This window comes from Lolium rigidum, chromosome 1 (assembly GCF_022539505.1).
Source record: "Lolium rigidum isolate FL_2022 chromosome 1, APGP_CSIRO_Lrig_0.1, whole genome shotgun sequence".
NCBI classification, from domain to species: Eukaryota; Viridiplantae; Streptophyta; class Magnoliopsida; order Poales; family Poaceae; genus Lolium; species Lolium rigidum.
In genome coordinates, this window is record NC_061508.1 from 24,921,765 (window position 1) to 24,927,740 (window position 5,976).

A 5,976-nucleotide genomic window follows, 5' to 3' on the forward strand; every position below is an offset into this window, starting at 1 on the left:
CGGCTCGGGGGGCACCTAAACGGATAAGATATAGGGCCATGAAGTACGTACTGATTGGCGATGACATGTTCTACAGGACATTGGAAGGATTACTTCTCAAATGTTTGGGACCAGCCGAGTCCAACCGGCTCTTGCATGAGGTGCATGAAGGTGCCTGTGGAACTCACCAATCGGCTCATAAGATGAAGTGGCTGATCAGGCGATCAGGATTTTATTGGCCCACCATGCTTGAAGATTGTTTCCAGTATTATAAAGGGTGTCAAGCATGTCAGAAGTTTGGGAGCATTCAGATGGTACCCGCATCAGCAATGAATCCTATCATCAAACCTTGGCCATTCCGAGGTTGGGGCATGGATATGATCGGCAAAATTCATCCTGCATCGAGCAAAGGCCATGAATGGGTTCTGGCCATTACAGATTACTTCACTAAATGGGTGGAGGCCGTCCCTATGAAGTCAGTAGCATCGAAAGATGTTATCAGTTTCGTGTTGGAACATGTCATTCATAGATTCGGGATTCCCGGACTATCACGACCGATGGAGGTTCGGTCTTCGTTTCTAAGGAGTTTAGAAAATTCTGCGAGGATATGGGAATCAAGCTGATCTGATCGTCTCCATACTATGCTCAAGCAAATGGACAGGCTGAAGCATCCAACAAAAGTCTGATCAAGCTGATTAAGAGGAAAATCAACGAGCATCATAGACGTTGGCACGAGGTATTGTCAGAAGCACTGTGGGCTTATCGCATGTCGTGTCACGGAGCAATAAAAACCTCGCCATATCAGCTGGTCTATGGACAAGAAGCTGTGTTACCTTGGGAAATCAAGGCTGGGTCGAGACGGATTACATTTCGGAATGATTTAATTGTCGAAGAATATGCAGCCCTAATGAGCGACAGACATTGAGGATGCAACGGAACTCGGACTATGGTCACTTGAGAAAATCAAGGAGAATAAAGCTAAGGTGGCTCGCACATATAATAAGAAGGTGAAGCCAAAGGAGTTCCAGGTTGGTGATCTGGTATGGGAAGCTGTATTGCCGTTGGGGACTAAGGACAAAGTGTATGGTAAATGGTCTCCAAATTGGCACGGTCCTTACAAAGTCATCCAGGTTTTGAAGGGCAATGCCTACATGCTTGAACAGTTGGATGGTGTGAAGTTCCCAGTGGCTGTCAATGGCCAGCATCTCAAGAAGTATTTCCCAAGTATGTGGGATGATGGACAGTAAAATATGGAGGCCGATGCACGAAATTGGCCAGTAAAAAAAATGAATATGGGGGCCGATGTATGAAATCGGCCGGTAAAAAGAAGTATATGTACGACGCAACAGGATGCTAAGTACAGCCGATGCACAGACATCGACTTAAGAGCAGAACAGCCGATACACAGCCATCGACTTTAGAAGTCATTGAGTTTGGCCTTATTGGCGTTTGATGGTGAAAGACCGATACGCTGCTATCGGTTCTTGGTGCGTTGACTTATTTTGACAATCGGAAGATTTGAAATTGGACAGTTGAAAAATTCATCTTGGAAGAACATTTTCATTGATTCAAAGATTGATTTTACAAGGAAGAGCCGATTGCTCTCAAAAGGATGAGCTACTGCCTAATGCACTACTACTAGTCCCTAATCTACGGGCCGTTGCTGCCCTCGTCGTCGCCGTCTGCATCGCTGTCAATGCTGCCGCTGGCGACCTCCTCGTCACTGCTGCCATAGCCCTCGGCAGGGGCCTCTTCCTCCTCGTCATTGTCGTCGTCATCGTCCTCGGCATACGACCTGGCGTGGAAGCGTTTCGCCGGCGGCTCGTCGGAGGAGCTGTCATCCTCTTCTTCCTCCTCCTCGTCGGAAGAGGAGAAGCCGTCCCAGGAGAAGAGGTCGTCGTCGCTCTCCTCCTCCAATCCCCCAACCGCAAGGAGATGAAGGTTGTCCTCCCCGTCGGTCAGGGAGGCGTCGTCTTCCGACTCGTCGGTGAAGGCCCAATCTCTCTCGTCCCACCATTCTGGGGTGAGGGCTTCGTACGCTGCCATCAGGTCGAAGTCCGGCTCCGGCTCGCTGGAGGAGGAGGATTGGAAGGATAGGCCAGAGGAGGCAGAGGAGGAGGAGGAATCCATGGCGGCCGAGATGGGTTTTTTGCCGATGGCTAGTACGGAGCAGGGGATTGAAGAGATGAACTGCTCGATGCGGTAAATAAAGGGGATATAGTGGAGATTTAATGCTTGAGCAGTTTTCGAGGATGCGGTGCCAAAACTGTCAATCATGCAGAAGTTGAGAAGACCGGGTATCATGATGGAAAGATACTGAAGCGGTTCTGCTCTGCCACAACATGGCCCTACGTAGGAGGAACAGAGTGGTTTTGAAATTATCATTACCAAAACCAGGGGGGCATGTGTTATCACCAGATTTTGGCCAAATCAGGAGATGGGCCGTAATCGAGATGGGCTTGAAGAAGATGCACATGGAGAATATCTGAAGTAGCCTCGCACGAGAGTTTGGGCTAAATTGCCCGTGTATCTGTATATTATTAGATCGTATTTAGAATTGGAAGACAGAGTCTAGCTCGTACACGGTTGGGTTTATGCCCACGTTAGACAGTCTACGGACTATAAATATGTATCTAGGGTTATTGAGAAAGGAGGACAATCACGTTCACAACAAACACAAACCAGGCGCATCGCCACCCCTTATTTCGAGGGTTTCTTCCGGGTAAGCATCATGCTGCCTAGATCGCATCTTGCGATCTAGGCAGTACACGTTTATTCGATTACCTTGTGTTACTCGTGCTGAAGCATTATTGATGGCGAGTAGCACTATTTATCGTAGATGTCTTGGGGCTTGCATTGATGCTTTTCTTATGCATATTTGCTTAGCGATGCCGTCCCTCGATATCTAGCTGTCCTTACACCTGAATAGGTGTAAGGGCAGCACCTTGCTTGTTCGATACTTAGTAGATCCAATCTGTTATAGTTGCTCCTTGTTCCAAGGATTAGTTTAATATCTGCATGATTAGGCCTTATGCTGGGGTTGGATGATCCGGTAGTGCGTGAGGTGTTGTTTCACCGTTCCTATAAGGGATGTTCCGGGAATTGACTTAACGTTGGTTTTTAGGCCTCTTTTAGGGATAGTTTCCATCATCTTTCGTATCTGCTAGGCCCAACTACACGTAGGATGTTCCAATTATGCGGTGAAAATCCTAAACTGTCGTAGATTGGTTTAGCTTTGTTTTGATCAAGCAGGATCCCCATGTCATCGTAAATCCAACGTGAACCATGGGGCGATCGGCTCTTTGAGCCGATCCACAGGGCAACCTGAGAGCCGATCGGGCTCGTATTTAATGTTTACGTGTCTACCATGCAGGAGACTAGTTGAAGCAATCCATCACCTTCCTGACCAGGTATAGGTCAGGTGGCACGCCCTTGCAACCTCCAGGACGTGTGCTGGAACTTTGCGGGACGACGCGAGGCGCCAGGGTCCACTAAGCGGTCTTGGGAGTCTCCCGGCTCTTCGTGTTGCTTAACCACTGCTCGCCGGTGAGTTTTGGCAGGCAACAGAGCTAGACTAAGTACACACAAGGTTCAGACAAGCGAATCTAGCATCACAACATTACTATCATGTTGGTTGACTTTGTTTTCTTCTTAAGAAAAGTAATTTCCTCTCATTACAAATATTGATTAGGGCTTCTATTTAGTTCTTGAAGAAATAATTTCCTCTCATTGAATCTTGTTAAGATTTAATTTCATCAAATAATAATGTATGAACCCATGTTGACCAAGGTCAACACTTCATAATCATCCTTTGGGAAAATGATTTAAATGAGGTATTACACCTCATGCAATTTAATACTATCTCATAAATAATTTAATGTAACCAAATAATTCAACATGAGATTATGTAGACCATGGTCACTACCTCATGTTGAGTTACTTGAGACAAGATTTAAATGAGAGAAATTCCTCTCATATGATTTAATAAATAATTTTGGATAATTTAAATGGACTAGAAATAGCCATAGAGCCATTATTTAATCTAGACCATGATCCTATGAAGCAACTATGTCATATTTTTACATATTCAGATAGACAATATGAAATGTGAATTTTAAGAGTTGGAATCAACTCAAAAGCATTTTTCGTTGATTTTTAATAAATGTTTGAAGTTTGAAAATGCACTGCCTTGTTATTTTTACTACATTAATTCTACATTGAATCTAGAGGTGAGTCCAGTGTATTTATTTAGAGAATTTTATAAGCTTTCCAGATATATAAAATTCATCAAATTTGGTTTAGCGGATTTGATTCTATTTAAATTTGAACAAAGCATCTCTGAGCAAATTGGATAATTCGATATATTTGAATTCAAATGAAATGGGCTCGCGCGGGAAACTAACTGGGCCGAAACGGTTTAAATCGCGAAAGCCAGCCCACCACGCATCTCGCACGCGTGGGCTGCCTGACGAGGTGGGCTCCACCCGTCAGTGACTAATCAAACGCGAAACGGTAAGTTCTGTTCTGAGCCGTAGGATTAGACTTGGATGGAACGTCCTACGACCATCGTCATCTCCGGCGAGAAGGGCTACTGGCGCGGCGAGGGTGGAGGTTTGGCGAGCTCACCGGTGCTCCGGCGAGGGTCGGCGAGGTGCGCGGCGATGTTGTCGAGGGTGGCAAAGCGAATGGTGGTCGTGGGAGGGGCTGAGGTGGTCGGGATCTTCTCCTTCGTCGAGCTTCTGCGGCGGTGGTCTCCGGTTAAATTGCGGCGGCGGAGTGGATAATGTGGAGCGGAGAGGTGTCGAGGAAGGTCAGAGAGGAGAGGGGAGCAAGATCGTGTGAAGAATGGAGGCCGGGTTGCTCCACTTTTATAGCGGCGAGAGGTGACCGTGGGGCACGGGGCAGGTCGGTGGTGACGACGGTGATGGAGGTCACACGGGGCCAGGGGAGTGGGCGCGTCGTGTAGGCGGTGTCGAGGTGGGGTTAACGCGCATCATGGCGAGGACGGGGATGGACTGAGGCGGTTGTCAACTTCGTGCGATCGTGCAGTACCGCGGCGGAGGGCGTTGGCGATGACGGAGGCTACAGGGTTCCCGCGGTCCAATGGCGGTGTCTGGGAGGTAGGTGGTGACCTGGTGAGTGCGTAGGAGAGGGGAGAGGGCAAGGCGAGCGTGGAGTCAAAGGAGCGCGTGCGTGCACTGTCACGTCCAGGGCGTGTCGCGGCGCGCTCTGGCGTGTCACTGGGCGTCACTGGGCGCGTACGGTGTGGCCTGTGCGGTGCTCCTTTTCGTCGATGGCGTGCACTGGCATGTCCAGGAGGGTGAGAGGGAGCTGTGTGACAAGGTGGTGCACGGTGGAAATGCTTAGAGAGGGGAATGGCAGGATGGTGTGCATGACATGCTCGGCATGGTTGAAAGGTGATGAAATCATGTACCACAGCTTGTCTCTGGTGCTTGGCAAGTTGCTAGAGGTACAGTAGAGGACTAATGCTGACCATGGCTTGATGGTTAGGGCAAAAACACACTGGATATTTGGGTGTAGGGAGTTGGCAGGAATGGTGCCCACCAGGTGTTCGTTCAAATGGCCACAAGAAGAAAATTTTGGAATTTTGAAATGAATTTTGGTGGAGTGGATTCATATATTAATTGGCACACAATGGTGGTGGTGGTGTTCAAAATTGAATTGATTTGGAAGATTTCAAAAAGTGCACAATCTAGAATCTGCTTTGAAGTTCCAACTTTGCTTGAGCATAACTTTGAATCTAGCAAGAATTTGCAGGGGTGGTTTTGACCAAAGTTGTTCACCTTGATGAGGTCTTGGATGAGGTGCAAAGAGTTGAGGTGGTTTAGTTTAAAAATCTCTTAATACAGAGTCTCAAAGTGGGTAAGATGATATAAATGATATATTTGACCATTATCTCATGTGAGCTCAAATTGATTTCAAATTTGATTTGATTTGAGTTTCTTTGATTCAAAAAGTGTTCTTAAGTGTTTAGTA